A 16,801-nucleotide genomic window follows, 5' to 3' on the forward strand; every position below is an offset into this window, starting at 1 on the left:
GCCCGCTAACCAGGAAAATCTTAGCGATTAAGTCAAAGTTTACTTTAAAGTTTGTGACCCCATGAACAACCTGTACACTCAATGTTTTTGATTCAGATCCTTATCTACTGTGATAATGCTTCTAGCATTGAATTGTAGAGGCATACGATTTGTCTTTAATGCACATCCTTTCCTCGTTTTCCTTTATCAACTTATCTCCTGTTATTGATTAATCATTGACTGAAAGCCAGAGTTTGAATGCCATCTGAAGGAAGCGTTCTTCTGAAATGACTGATAAACACAGTTAGAATTAAAACAGGAAAGTTATTGTTATGTCCAAAGTTTTCAAATAGCAAAAATAGGTTTTTAGGGCCTGTCAATGAGGATTAATGACCAAAAAATGCATATGATGTTGAATTTATTACCTTGTTTGAAAGAAAAAGTCCCATCAAACAATTTGGCCTTAAAGAGAAAATAATTTTAGGATGTTTTACATCATACATACATTGTAATAACCTGCATTGTATTTTCAGCTGTAAGGTTTACAGAGATGAGAGGAAATGTACACCAGCACTGGGCCATCAGGGTTTCCCTTCCACCTTTTGAGTCACACATAGTATCCTGATAAATGATCATAGACTCAAGGGCACCTTCACTTCACAACAACACACTGCTGTACATATTCACACTAATACGTGTCAGGGTTCACGTTTTCTACCTCTTTGATGAATGGTTTGTAGCTCTACTGAATTTTATCTTGCTACACCCTGCAGGGTTTTGAACAATCGCCTATTCTCTTCCTATGCTGAAGTGTTAATCTATCTACAGGTAAAGGTAAACACACATGGTTGTAGATTTGAATAAACTTCCTGCTCAACTCCAAACCCCAGAGAGTAGAAGCTTTGTTTGTTCTCTCTCAGACTGATGTCTAACGTTGTCATTTGGTGGAGCTACAATACAGGATGTGCACAATAAGTCAGTGTTCTTTTTTTTAACTGGTCATACTTCCAATACCAATAACATTATAAGCATAAATAAAGTTCTATAAAGTAGTCTATGAAATCATTACATGATGTACAAGCAATGACTATGGACTATTTGTTCATGTACTATGAGCTGCGACACACTGCTTTCCCATTGAGGGCGAACCTCGCCTTACATCGATGTGAACTGGGCTGGTGCCAGCAGAGTCCAGTGACCTTTGTCGGGTTAATTGGGACACCGTCGAGTTTATTTTCACTCCTATGTGACCTCTGTACATTCTCGAGAATCTGTCAGTAGTGATTTGCGTGTTATAAAGCTTATTTACGTCACCATTTTGTTGAAGTTGCACTTATTTAGACAGTTTTCATTTGTGTAAATAGAAAGTTAGCAGCAAACATTTGCTTTTCACTCACGAGAGGTTATTTGAGGATGCTGTATTTAGTAGGTATTACGTCTCAGCCCTCAAGAGACGAAACGGGGTGATATGTGGCCTCTGAACTAAAGTAATTTACACTCTTGCTCTAAATGGATTTCACTTACCAGCAGTATTTGTGTGTGTGTGTGTGTGTGTGTGCGTGCGTGCGTGCGTGCGTGTGTGTGTAAGAAGAAAATTGTTTTGGAGAATTGCAGTACAACACAGCCTTTTATAATAGTAGTTTCCTCTTTTTTTAACAATAGAAAATTACAGTGTTTTTTCTATCTGCCGCCCAAATTGTCACATTTAGTTTCACCTTTGCCTGCTTGCAATGCCAGTTTTGACCTGGAAACATCAAAAATGTTGTTTTTTTTTTATTATAAGCTTCAAAAGACATGTAATTTGTTGTTATTGCATTTTTTCATGAAAAAACAATTTCCGGTGCACCCTTTACCTTCAAAGCTATTGGTTTGTGTTGACTAGATAGCATCAAGCAGTTCCTGACAATTCATAATGTTATGCCAATTTATTTTTACATCGCATCCCAAATATTATTAAGTGGATTAGATGTAGGTGTAGAGCAATTATCTCAGTGTAACTTTCAAGAAATCAGAGGTTATATACTTTGTGACATGGTTTACTATTCTGTAGTAGCCAGGGTTGGGGTCAATTAAAATTGTAATTGCGTAATTGATAATTCATACAATTATGGCATAATTATAATTGTAATTGTCATTTTAAAAATCTGTTGTTGTCGTCATCGTAATTGAATTGTAGTTGAGTTCATATAATTGACTTTGTATTTGTGATTGCCATGATAATTCTATAAAAAATGGCAATTATATTTTAACGCAAAACTGGAGAAGCATATTACAGTTCTATGTACAGTTCTACACATGTATAACAATGTAGTTAAAAATTATTAAAATGTTTCATATCAAGTTTTCCCACATTTTACCATTTAAAAAAGATGCCCACACCAAAAGTATTAAAACCTATATTCTCATTGATTAGGAAGACTAACAAGGTAACCAATAGATTTCATTTATTTCAGGCTCAGTAATTGTGATTAATTTTAATTGAACTTAAGTAATTGAGAGCGTAGTTGTAATTGACTTTCTGAAAATAAAAATAAAAATATTGTAATATAATTGTTATTGGGAAAAAATGCTGGTCACTGTAATCAGATTTGAACTGCAATTGAAGGGGATAATTGAAAACGTAATTGTAACAAAAAATTGTAATTGAACCCTTGTAGTAGCCATTGGAGGATGGGAGCGTTATGGTCATGGAGGGATGGCCATGGTTAGCAAAATCTTGGCTGTGTCATAAATAATTCTTGGTTCATATCTTTCACACCACTCTACCAGCAGCAGTGTTGTGAAACATTGCGAAAAGCCTTGATTTTTTTTTGTTTATACCACAATCTGACCCTATTATCTGAAGGTTGCAGCAGAAATTCGAACTAATAAGACCTGGCAACAAAGGTGTGGTCTTTGTAGCAGCTTTAGTTCAACCACATCACAGTTCAATGTGTTGTGTTAGAAATGGTCATGTGATTAACTTGGATGAGTGCTTTTATAATCACTGCTGCCAAACCAGTTCTTCTTCAATCTCTGATGACAACAAGGCATGTTTTTTAATGGAACTACAGCTCACTGGATATGGTTCTTCCTCTGTGGTAATGGAGCTTCACTCAATGGAGATGTTAATAAAATGTGAGAATAATAGGCTGAGCAAGAGGAAAGCAGTCAATGAAGCAGGTGAATGAACTGCAAAGAAGGATGTGATTTACCAAAGAAAATGAAATATAGGGTTGTGCCTGGTTTGCACACTCAGTTGGTCAATTATCCTGTTCAGCCTGCCTGCGTGTGTACGTGCGTGTTTATGGCTATGCTTTGGGCCACTCTGCACTATACATTAAGTGAAACATGGCAACAAGTGCCCTTGATTAAGTCCATTGGGGTCTTTACTAAACTAAAAATAATAACTCCCACTATAAACTACAGAAAACCAAAAGATGCAGGTTTGTTAAGCTGTGTTAAAAGGTGATGGGGTTTGACAGCTTCAAAGGCATCAAATGGCATCGTGTTGCACTATCGTTCAGCGTGGAGTGCACAGAAGCACACAATGACATTTGAGGAAGTTAAAATGGAGGCAGAAGGACTTCTGTCTGCTGCACAAACATTTAATAATGTGTAAAACTAAATAAACATTTTTTTTCTTTTTATTAAACAATTTTAAAACCTTATTATATTTTTTTTTTCCCCCAATTAAATGTGGCTACTCCGTCAGGTCCTGTAACTTTGCTCTGATCAGTCCATGAAAAACAAGCAGATTTGGACAGAAACCGTCCTATTGATCTGTTGATGCCATTGATCTGAGTTAATGCAGCAACAGAATCTGTCAATCAGTCAGCACCATTTGAAGATGATCTACTGACCATCAACCAGCAGGTCTGACCTCCTGAGTAGTGCTGTGTTACTCTCATTTGTGAACATTGTGCCATCACTGCGTAAATTATTCATCTGATCAGCTGATTCTGGCCTGACGCTCCTTCCATCAACGCGACATGAGTTTGACGGTCAAAACATCACTGGAGCGATGCGTACATAGTGTGCACAGCATCTTCTCTCCACCGCAGCCACACAAGACTCCACACGCACTGCGGGTGTGCAGCTTTTTTTCTCCCTCAAACACACTTTACTCTGCATTTTCTTATTCAGCAGCTTTAAATATTGACTATTGTTTTATTTAAATTATTTTATTATACTAGAAAGGTCAACATTTACCGCAGCGGATCTCTGCGTGTGTGTTTGCACTTGCTTGCCAGTTGTACTAATTTTTGGTGCTAAAACAATCACCAGGTTTGATTAATTGCATTGCGCCCACTGCATTAATTTATTTGCATTTCCTCCTCCCATTTTTTTGTGCTCCTTATGAGATCCGCCTACTTTATATATTAATCAGACTTTTTGTGAATCCGCCCCTAAGTGTATCAAGGCTTAATGAGGTTATGGGGAATTTGACTTTACCATAGATGAATTAAACCCTTTATAAGTATTGTTACCAACAGGTACAATTGTTAATGGGTGCACCATTTCCTTGTGATAGTTGTATCTATTAGTACTGTCACAAACCAAAGCAGTGCTGGAAAGCATACGTTAACATAATGAAGATGTTAATGTGGTCTCCAGATCTCAATCTAATTTAGTGCTTGGGCAGTGCAATGTGTGGCATTATGTGCACTGACGCACCAAGGGACTGAATATGGAAATTAACTCAGTCATTGGCATGGAATATTTATTGCATGCACATATTTATTGATATGTCACATTAACATACAGACCCTTTCCAAAAAATTAGAATATCATGGAAAAGTTGTTTAATTTCCATAATTCCATTCAAAAAGTTAAACTTTCATAGATAATAGATTCAGGGCCCACAATTTAAATGATTTCAAGTATTTATTTGTTTATTTTTTTACATAATTTGGGCTTCCAGCTCATAAAACCCACGAAAACAGGAATTCAAAAAAATGAGAATACTGTGAAGAAATCACCATTTAATTTTCAGTTTTTGCAAAAAAAAAAAAAGGAGAAGAAGGACTGGACTGTTGGCCAGTGGTCCATGGTCCTCTTTTCAAATGAAAGTAAAGTGTGCCGTTCATTCGGGAATCATGGTCCAAGGGTTTGGAGGAAGGTACCCCAAATCATGACTGACTGTAGATATTTCACACTGGACCTCAAGCAGCATGGGTTGTGTAAATGGTGATTTCTTCACAGTATTCTAATTTTGTGGATTTAAATCTAATTCTAAAATCTAATTCTAAAATCTAATTCTAAAATTTAATTCTAAAATTTAATTCTAAAATCTAATTCTAAAATCTAATTCTAAAATCTAATTCTAAAATCTAATTCTGTCAGTTCCACAGCTGCTTGTTTTTGAAATACCTAAGATCGCAATGTGTGGATATGTTTTTTAGCTGTAAAAAGCAGAAAAAACAACAGGGTAAAGGTACACCTGCAGGCAGCACTCATCTGCTTTTAACATGAACATGAAACTCACCTGTATTAGTTTCTGCGAGATTCATTTTGTCTTCTTTTTGAACCGTATGTTAAGTTGAGGTTTTGTTTATACAGACAAAAGTTTTCAGGAAATGTTTATCTCCCGACATGTTTCGACTGTCAACTGAACGGAAGTCAAGTGAAAGTTCAAAGGAACCATCAAAGGCGATCTGGAGAACTCCCCTTAACTTAACATGAAACTCACCTGGTCATTCTAGTGGGTTTCCTCACACTTCTACACACACACACACACACACACACGCTCCTATTCCCTGCTTTCGGTCTTCATGTGAGACATTTTTAATGGTGTCTGAGGTGTGAATTTGATTCCAACTGCTCCAAGAGTGGCCAAAACAAACATCATAGAATTTAACTTGCCTGTTCCGCTCTAGACTTTGTTTGTGTGTTTACGCCAACTCAAACAAACCAGACTTTCCTGGAAAGGTTAGAACGCTCTATAATCTGCCAGTGCGAATGCGTCCTAAATGCCTCAATGAATGTGCAAGTATGTGTGTTCTATAATGGACAATTGTATTGGTTGACAAACACTTTTATTGATCCGATTGTCACAGAAAATGGAGATCGCTCATTGTTCACGCTCGCGCATACATTTACTACTTGCAACTATCTACTCATACACACATGCGCGCGCACACACACACACACACACACACACACACACACACACACACACACACACACACACACACACACACACACACACACACACACGTTCATCCACTCACACTCACTCTCAATATTTTCTATAGGCACAGAGGACAGCATCCTTTTGACATGTCTACCTTTCACTCTAAAAGCTATCATGAGAAACACATAGGGACTTGAGAGTGGCTTTTAGATATCCCTGTGGACGAGCTTACAGCTGAAAGGGAAATATAAGCATTTCCATATCTTTGGAGAGTTGCTGTAAGAGGAAGATGCTCTGCGCTTGCAAAACTGTCCAGACACTATGATGACAATGACGTATGCAGATCTTTCACGTTACTTAGAAGAGTAAGCAGGTATTCAAGATTTGGACTTTATTATCCCCCGCCACTAAGTGTTGAAAGGGGATATATGTTTAAGCTCTGTGCGTCCATCCGTCTGAGTTAAAGAGGGACAGCTTTTCTCAGAAACCGTTTAAGATAGGATAACCAAATTTGGTGTATGGCTTCAGGGTATCAATACCTTGATGGAGTTCGAAAATGAGAAGTGCGCAATTATTTTTTCCGGAGTTATTGCCCTTGTTCTGTATCTTCAAAGGGGACAGCTTTTCTTAGAAACCGTTTAAGATAGGATAACCAAATTCATTGTGTGACTTCAGGGTCTCAATAACTTGATGGAGTTTGAAAATGAGAATAATTTTCTTCTGGAGTTATTGCCCTTGTTCCGTTTTTTTTTTACTCTGTTAGAGGTATCTTCAAAGGGGACAGCTTTTCTTGTAAACTGTTTAAGATAGTAATTGTATATTCTGATGTGATAATATTTTCTTATGTATACATCTAAGTTCTTAGATTTAGGACATTTAGGAAAAGGTTATAATGACAACCAATCTGGCGGGGGATGCTGATGATTGTCTTCTTGCTTACAAATTATTTCACATTTTGGTGTATTGTCTTGTTACTAAAAAGTGTTTCAGTAAGAAGAAAATGTATTTTTTGTTGAAGTGTTTCACATTACATTACTAATTGTTATATTGCTGTTTATATCCTATTTATGAAGAGTTCAAATGCAAAAGCAAATATCTAGATTACAGAAAATGTATCAAAGTCAAATCCATGTGTGTTATCCTCTCTTTGGTCAAAACCACTCAACTTTCATTTGACTCATATCACCTGAACTCAATCATGACAAAGATTTCTAAAAATGTTTAAAAATGGAATTGTATTATTTGCAATTGGACTCTGAATATGCATATCTGAGCTAAGTCATCAGTGGAATTTTGTCAGGTTCTGTTTAATTTTGTCGTCGGTTCTGTTTAGTTTCCATTATAGTTTTAGTTTCAGGTGTTACCTCTCGTCTTTGTGTCCCTGGTATTCCTGCTCGTGTCTCCACCTCTCAGTGATGTCAGTGTGTTTGGGTTGTAAGTGATTAGCTGACACATGTTTTGCACCCAGGTGTGGCCCGTTCCCATTCAAGCCTCCCTCACTATTTAGCTGTGTTTGGACACAGAGCGATTGCTGGATCGTTGTGAATGTCCACCTCCTCGTGTCCTGCTGTGGTTTTTGTACCCTGCTCCCTGGTTCCCTTGTGGCTTTTTGGATTTGAGTTTTTGTTTATTTTGTGATCATTAAAACGGACTGGTTCTATGAAAGTTACGCCTGTCTACTGCCTGAATCTCTCTCTGCGTTTTGGTATGATATGTTTTCATCTGTTAGATTGCAAATTGAGCTGACCACACTATTGAGTTGCCAAAAGACAGACTGTAAATTAACTTGAGGCGGGAGTCATAGCAACATTAGGAAATTAATTAGATTAGTTAAAAAATAACACTGAAAAAATACTGACGCTGTCAAATAGTTCTGACAAACCAATAACGTCATTGTAATAAATTGCTGTTTTGCATCTTTCCTACTCATTGCCAATAATGAATTCGACTTATCTTTGATGCTAAATGTATAATGTGTTTAGTATGATATTGGAAAACTGTCTACGATGCCAAACACTTTAGTTACAATTACATTTTCAATTAACCATATTCAATTACGATTTCGGTGACCAGCATTTTTTCCAATTATCAATCAATCAATCAATCAATCAATCTTTATTTGTATAGCGCCAAATCATAACCAATGGTATCTCAAGGCACTTTACAGTAGAGCAGTCTTAAGGATGGACTCTTCATTTTATGGATACACACATATGCATATATACGTATATACACATACATATGTATCCCACACCCAACATGAATTCATCATGGCGGCAAGGAAAACCTTCTGTTAAGCAGCAGGAACCTTGTGTGGATCCCATTCCTATGATGAACAGCCATCCACGTTATGCTGTGTTGGGTGTGTGCAGAGAAAAGGGTGGAGACAGAGCCGCTGAGTCTCTGTAACTCCACACTGAGGATCCCACGGACCTGCAAGACAAAAGCCAGAAGGAGTACAGGAGCAAACACACAAGGGAAGAAGCAGACATAGAGGGAGTGTTTGAAAGAGGAATGGGACCCTCTCCGGTCCCTCTCTAACCTAAATGACCTCTCTCTTAACGCCCTCTCCAACCTCTCTCCAACCGAGCATGCCAGACCCCCCCCCCCGGCAGTCTATGCCTATTGCATCTTAATTATGAGCTATGAGCTGGTTCCTAACTAAAAGCTTTATCAAAGAGGAATGTTTTGAGCCTAACCTTAAAGGTAGAGAGGGTGTCTGCCCCCCGAACCGTGGTTGGTAGATGGTTCCAGAAAAGTGGGGCCTGATAACTGAAAGCTCTTCCTCCTATACTACTTTTAGAGATGAATGGAACAACGAGTAGTCCAGCATTTTGAGAGCGTAGTGCTCTGGGGGGATTGTATGGCACTACAAGCTCCTTGAGATAGACTGGTGCCTGTCCATTTAGGGCTTTATAAGTGAGAAGAAGAATCTTGAATTCTATTCTATATTTTATGGGAAGCCAATGCAGAGAGGCTAATACAGGAGTAATGTAATCTCTTCTCCTAGTTTTAGTCAGTACACGTGCTGCAGCATTTTGAACCAGCTGAAGTGTCTTAAGCGACTTGCTCGGGCAGCCTGCTAAAAGAGAATTACAATAATCCAGTCTAGAGGTAACAAAAGCATGGACTAGTTTTTCGGCGTCGCCCTGAGACAGGATAGATCTGATTTTAGCAATGTTACGGAGATGAAAGAAGGCAGTTCTTGAAGTTTGTTTTATGTGAGAGTTGAAGGATAAGTCCTGATCAAATAGAACCCCAAGGTTTCTAACAGTTGTGCTTTGTGCCAGAGTAATGCCATCTAGGGCAGTTAGGCTAGCATAGGTTTCTCTAAGGTGTCGCGGGCCCAGTACAATGACCTCAGTCTTGTCTGAGTTGAGAAGAAGAAAATTTTGGTCCATCCAGGCCCTAATGTCCTTTAGACAGGCCTCAAGTTTAGATAGCTGATTTGTCTCACCTGGCTTCATTGATACATACAGTTGGGTATCATCAGCATAGCAGTGGAAGTTAACAGAGTATTTTCTCATAACATTACCAAGGGGGATCATATAGATACAGAAGAGGATTGGACCTAGCACAGAGCCCTGAGGAACCCCGTAGCTTACTTTAGTGTACACAGAAGACTTATTATTCACGTGTACAAACTGGTACCTATCAGATAGGTAGGACTTAAACCAGTTTAGGGCAGTCCCTGTGATTCCAAGTAATTTCTCTAATCTCTCTAGTAGAATATAGTGATCTATAGTGTCAAAAGCTGCACTAAGATCTAATAAAACCAGCACTGAGAGTCGTCCTTCATCTGAAGCCCAGAGTAGATCATTAGTTACTTTAACTAAAGCAGTCTCTGTGCTGTGTTGAGCTCTAAAACCTGACTGGAAGTCCTCGAACAGGCTGTTGTTTTGAAGAAATTCACAGAGCTGAGCTGCCACAACTTTCTCAAGAATCTTTGAAATAAAAGGAAGATTAGATATAGGCCTGTAGTTTGCTAAAGTGCTGGAATCAAGAGTAGGTTTTTTGAGAAGGGGTTTGATTACAGCTACTTTAAAGGACTGTGGCACGTAGCCTATTGATAGGGATATATTTATTGTCTCCAACAAAGATGGGCAGACTAGGGGAATAACTTCTTTAAACAGCTTAGTTGGGATCGGATCTGAAAGGCAGGTCGATGGTTTGGAGGATGAAATAATAGAGTTAAGTTCCTGAAGTCCTATATGTGTGAAACAGTTTAGGTTAGGTCTATTTACATTTAATGGTACAGCAGGCCCAGGTGAAGGCAGGGAGTGGCTAATTTTATCTCTAATCTTGTGAATTTTATCGTTAAAAAATGTCATAAAGTCCTCACAGCTGAGGGCTAAAGGAATCATGGGCTCAATAGAGCTCTGACTTTGTGTTAGCCTGGCTACAGTGCTGAAAAGGTACCTCGGATTATTTTTATTTTCTTCAATTAGTGAGGAGTAGTATGTAGATCGACTATGTCGTAAGGCTGTCATGTGAGGAGTAGTATGTAGATCGACTATGTCGTAAGGCTGTCATGTATTTACTACTACTACTACTACTACTATGTATTTACAATATATATATATATATATATTTTTTTTTTTTTTTTTTCTATCATCAGTAAGTCAGTCACAATTATGTTCTCAATACTAAAGATCATTACAATTGATCACAATTTTCAAGCCTGAAATAAATAATCTAATAAAAGTGAACCTACTTCTTGTGTTAGCTTTCTGTTAGCATCTCTTATGATAACAGGTCCTAAATCAGCTGTAAAATACACTAAAACCAAATATCTATCATCTAATTTCTTTCCTATCTATTGGTTACCTCGTTAGGCTTCCTAATAAATGAAAATATAGGTTTAAATGTTTTTGGTGTGGGCGTCTGAGCCATTTTTGTGCCAGTATAGCCCTAGATAAAAATGGTAAAATGTGGGAAAGCTTGATATGAAACATATTTTAATAATTTTGTAGAACTGTGACATGGTTCCCAAGTTATGTGTTAAATTATAATTGACAATTTTTATAGAATTTCCGTGGAAATTACACAAAATTACAATTATAATTACATCATAATTGTAATTATAAATTTCCCAATTACAATTATAATTGACCCCAACCCTGATTTGCAGGTGTATGCTGGGAATAATGTTGTTTCATGCTTTAACATCTGCGGATGTTAAAGTGTTAACCACTTTTGTTGTCATAGTGTTGTTTTGTATCAGAGGTGTAAACAGGTTCATGTTTTGCGACTAACTCTCTTTTTACTGGGAGTTGTTCTTGCAAACTGCACATGTAGATGTACAGTATATTATGGTTAATCCTCAAATGCTTACCAGTAGCTTTATAGCACAACAATCAGTGGTTGGACGTTTGCTTCAGTGCAGGTGAAACACTCCAAACATCTCAAAAAACTGAATTTACAGATACGGTGTAATTTGGTTTTGGTAAATGTGGAAATTACTGATGCCCTCCTTCTTCAGTTAATCAAAAGAAAAAGCCTGTACCTAAATGGAAAAGGAAAAATTGAGAATTATAAACTTTCATAATACATGTTTTTCTGGTAACAACTACAGCAAAGAGCTCACATTAGAGATGTGCTTTTAAAGATATGAAAAACACGAGGCATTAAATTATGACTAGACGCCAACTAATTTGCTGGCTGAATAAGGACATTTTAAAATTTTTGAAAAACACATTTATTTGAGAAAAAAAGAACAAGGTCACTTTCAGTGTAGATTCTCTCACTACTCAGTTTCACTCTTTTCTCAGACCCATTGTATATATATGGTGGTACAATTATTTGAATTTATTTTTTCTAAGTTATGTCTTCATGCAGAGCTGCACAAAAACCTATGAAATCAAACCTGTTGTATTCAACAGAAATTATGTCATTTTAGGGGATTGGCTACTACTGACACACTGGGGATTAGGGGTGGGAACCTCTGGGTACCTCACGATACGATACGATAAACTCACAATAACGATTATCTCACAATGTGACGATACTGCGATTATCGATATATTGAAAATATAAAAATGTTGTTTAATATCTGAAAGACAATAAATTGAAAATGTGTTCTATGAACAGTGACACTATTTTAGTGCAACATTTCTGTAAATAAGTGTCAACATACCAATGAAAACAAATAACTATCTAAGTAATAGTGCTTTCTGTGAACAAAAAATAGTCTGTGAAGACCTACCTGCACATTTTAGTGAAAAAGCACAAAATGTTTTAGGGAAAAAATAAAAAATAAAAATCGATACTTAGCATATCGATAATCAATCATGCGGAAAAATATCGTGATGCATCTCCGTATCGAGACAACGTCACACTCCTACTAGGGATGTTTGCATTTTAAAAATGCCATATTTGACCATATTCTTTACATATTGTTAACAATTTTACCCTTCAACCTCAAAAGGCTTTTTTCGGCAGTGTCTTCACTAAGCGGCTCATCTGCAGCAGGTTTAGAATTATTACTTCTGCTAAGGAGGTAATATTTTCACCAGCGTGGTTTATTAATTTATGTTTGTCAGTTGGCTCGATTGCGCTAAAAGTACTCAACGATTTTTGACAGAATTTTAACCTTTAACCTTACACCATGGAAGATTCCATTACATTTTGGAGATGATCTGGATCAATATACTAATTCTGGACCACTTTCAAAACTGAAAAAAAAATCACTCTCTCTCATCATTGGTGAAATCTCAGTTTGTAGTTGACCAATCTTTATGAAATTTGACTTATGCAAGGTTGGTTCTTCAAATACCCCACATTGGGGTATTTCGGATTATATGCATTTCATCACGAAATCTCCCAAAAATGGGGCTGTCCATACATTTCATTTAATGGGAATATAAATTTCTTCTTTAAAGTGTGAATCATCACGATACCATGATCAGGATCACTGATCCAGATACCTGCAAATATCTGGCAGAGAGGATATTTGGCACTTTGCAAAGGTTTCCCTGAGTGATCTTTGATTGATTATATTGTTTACAGGTTGTCATTAATAGAACTGGCCAATCTGCTAATCTTGGTATTCAAACATTGAATTCTCTAGTATTACAATATTGTCCATCTCCGTGAGTAACTGAGTATGCAATGTTTTTGTTCTCCTCTCTGTTTTCTGTTAATTTACTTCTTTAATGGCACAATGTGTCATTGTTTTTGTAGCATCTTGTGAGATACATAATGACGATTGCATCACCAGAATGTAAAATTAAAATTTTTGTCAAAAATTTTTCTCCAAAATGCCCCCTCCAGACTCATATTATATTTACAGAACAATGGTATACCCATACATATGTTTATTTTATGCTTTTTTTCTCTACTGTTTTGCCGTCAAATGAGAACTTTTACATGCCGAAAAACCAACCAGATACTCACCATCTCTGCATGAACACACAGAGCACTGCACTAGTAGAATAAAGGCCACTACTACAAAGTGAAGTAATTGATAAACAGAAAAGTCATTACATTTCATAACCAGTTTTTTTTTATAATACGATGGTGTTTATTCAAGATTTATTGACCCACAGTCGCCTCAATTTTGACACCAATAAAATACATTTTACTGTTGTTGAAGGGTTGCGTGCCCTTTCGTGATGTAATGTGGCAGCTCGTCAGCTACTAAAATGTTCTCATCTGCACATGAAACTTGTTACATTATCCACGTCACAGCTCCTGTCTTCTTCCCCTCGCTGTGTTCCTTCCTCTGACCGTCTACTTCACATACTTACTGCATGTTTCCTGTGTTTCCTTTATGGTCACTCTTCTCTAACGCAGACAGACGGTCCGTGTTTCTCGGACAGCTCTGCATCTGAGGGGAATTACTATGTTGTTTATCAGGATTAATCTGTTATCCTTGTTTGAGTTTGTAACAGTTCAACTACTCGACAGGCGCATAGGTCTGATGACATTCCTTTAAGCTCGAGTGTAGCCAAAATGTCAGGGTGATGGTGATGTTATGTCCGTCTATTCACCGTGTTACTCCCCTTATTCATTCACAATATAAGAAAACCACATGCATAGTTTTAAATAGAATTGCACAAGACAATACATTATATTATAACTTCCAGATTTGTATTGATAATATCCTTCCTCCAAGAATTACAGGTATCTATAAATGATGTTTTGGAGATTGTTTTAATTATTAGTCAATTTGAAAGCTATATCCAGGAACTGCTTGTCATATAGACTATGTGGTTGCAAGAATGTTTTTTAAATGTATTCATTTATTCATTTAGTGATAGTAAATGGTGTCAAATTGTCAAATCTATCACAGTATATTGGCTAATCCAGTTTGATCACAGAAGAAATAAAAATCCATGCATGGACTTGGGCACTCGAATGTGTGTCCTCTAATATCAAATTAATAATAATATAAGTCAGAATTTTAATTAACAGGTCTATCGATGACTCACAATAATGATAGGCCATATTTTTCTTGGACTTTGGATTGAAGGAAAGTATCAATAGAATGATGAGATCCTATACAGATATATAACAGTAAATTATGTTAAAGGTCCTATATTATGCAAATCAACTTTTTTGAGCTTTTAACCTTGTTACAATGTTATTTCCTTTTCAAAAACACCTTCCGTCCTGCATCACTGAGCAATCTTCACTAATCCTGCTCTCTGAGCTGCTGCTCTGCCTTGAAAAACGAGCGGTTCCTCCGGTTCAAAAGTGCCTGTTGCCGATACCGCGCCTCCACAGTGAGCATACACTGCGGTGTATGCACTATTTCTTCATGCGGAGGTGCAGTCCGCTCTTGCAGTTTCCAGCGCATCTTTTGGTTCGGTGCATTGGCTGATATGTGTACTTCTGTAGCACCAGGGAGCAGACACATTTTTAGTACCTGTTCTATTGCCTTGAATCGCTGATCTGACATGTTTCTGACACAATGTGACGCAGTGGTTGAACAAAACAAATGATTATCACCTTAAATGCACAATTCCTGTGGTTAATAGAGAGAAGGAGGAGAAGAATGTGACTTACCAGCTTAACACTCTGGTGAGAGGTTAAAGCAGCTGACTGCAGCTGCTGCTGGATAAACACACTCCCTGAAGTGCTGAGACAGACCCACAATAACAATAGCCACTTAAATATCCATGTGTTCTAAGGCTGGCGTACACTGCGATATTTGTACCATTTTGAGCTGATTTTCGACCCGTGCGTCTGTTTTTGGGATTGTGCGAGTCTCTGCTAAATTGTATCATGCATCGTGTAGTATACATGGGGTCACGAGAAGCGATTAACACCTCACGACCAACTCCCGATCAGCAATCGTATGGTCGTAAGGAAATCAAACATATTGGAAATCCGGTCATTCCTCGTGAGAGTATCGCATAGTTGAAGTGATACTTAAGGCATACCTTAAACTCTCAATCTGCGCATGCGCGAACACCGTAGGACCGCTGTAAAATTGACGGACCGTACTGCCCACGTCTGTCCAGCCATTTCCTGGTCCATCACATTGCCGTCTTTTCTTTTTTAAAGCTCTTTTTGCTGAGATTTGTGAGTGTCTCTCCACTTCCGGGTTCTTCTTCTTCTTCCTCTGTTTTAATGGCAACGCTTCAGAGTTCTTCTTCTTCTTCTTCTTCTTCTTCTTCTTCTTCTTCTTCTTCTTCTTATTCTTATTCTTATTCTTATTCTTATTCTTATTCTAATTTGTACGTTGCATTTCCGGAAACAAGACCCCGACTTGTCGTGTATGGACGTAGAGTGTGAGCAGTCGGATCTTGTCAGAGTGTCGGTCCGTATAGTGTGAGAATATGCATCGTGGGCTGCGAACATTCGGGCTCTGCACGAGTCCCACAGTTTGAGCTGGAGCTGAGTACAACAATTCAAAAAATCACACAGTGTATCCCAGTCTTTACTGTAATGCACAGTTTTTTTTGTCTGAAAACATTAACAGTATGTGGATAGCAAAAGAAAACCACTTTGGTGATCACTTATCTCCCTCAGAGCGAGGCATGCAGGCAAGTCATTGTCTATAGACACGCCCACTCATGAGTATGCATACGCGGGCATCAAACAGCCCATTGCTCAGAAGGTCTTTTTTCAGGGGCCTAAAACTCTGGAAAACAGTCGAGTTTGGGAAAATAAACCTCAAATACTATGATTTTTGAGGTTCTTCGAACAAATGGAGATGGGTGAAAAATACATGATATGGGACCTTTAAAGAAACAGACATAACATATACTATTTTACAAGCTTAGACACTTTTCAAATCTGCTTATACAAGGATGAGGATGGCCTGGAGTTATCTTAGATCCACAGCTCCATTTTCTGCTGTTGCTGGTCTATTATCTTCAGGTTCAGATTACCACTTGCATATGAAATGTTCACGTTAAACCATGTGTTGATAATAAAAAATATCAGTAAGTTAAATACCTCTTCATAAAGCAGAGTAGAAGCTGCTCGTACATGACACTTTCATTGTGAACAATATACGAGGCAAAGGACATTTTGCTTCACAAAATCGATTTCAAATCAATATCCTTGTGTTTGCAGCACTCATTAGAGATTGACTTGACTGTGCATGTGATGTCTGCAGTGTATGAGCTGCAAAACCCTCAGGAGAAAACTCCATTATGAGCATGTCCGCTTGTAAAAATGAGAACAGGGTTATGTACACGGCAAACAAAGCCCCCTTTGAAAGTGCACAATGTATCATCCTCATCCCCTCTGTGA

General features: G+C 37.7%; 1 protein-coding gene across 2 annotated transcripts in view; it reads left to right on the forward strand.

Annotated features, from left to right (window-relative positions):
• pde2a (phosphodiesterase 2A) overlaps positions 1 to 16,801 on the forward strand; it is a 205,862-nt gene that overhangs the window by 79,894 nt on the left and 109,167 nt on the right. The window lies entirely within an intron of this gene.

The sequence above is a fragment of the Gouania willdenowi genome, chromosome 13, assembly GCF_900634775.1.
Source record: "Gouania willdenowi chromosome 13, fGouWil2.1, whole genome shotgun sequence".
NCBI classification, from domain to species: Eukaryota; Metazoa; Chordata; class Actinopteri; order Blenniiformes; family Gobiesocidae; genus Gouania; species Gouania willdenowi.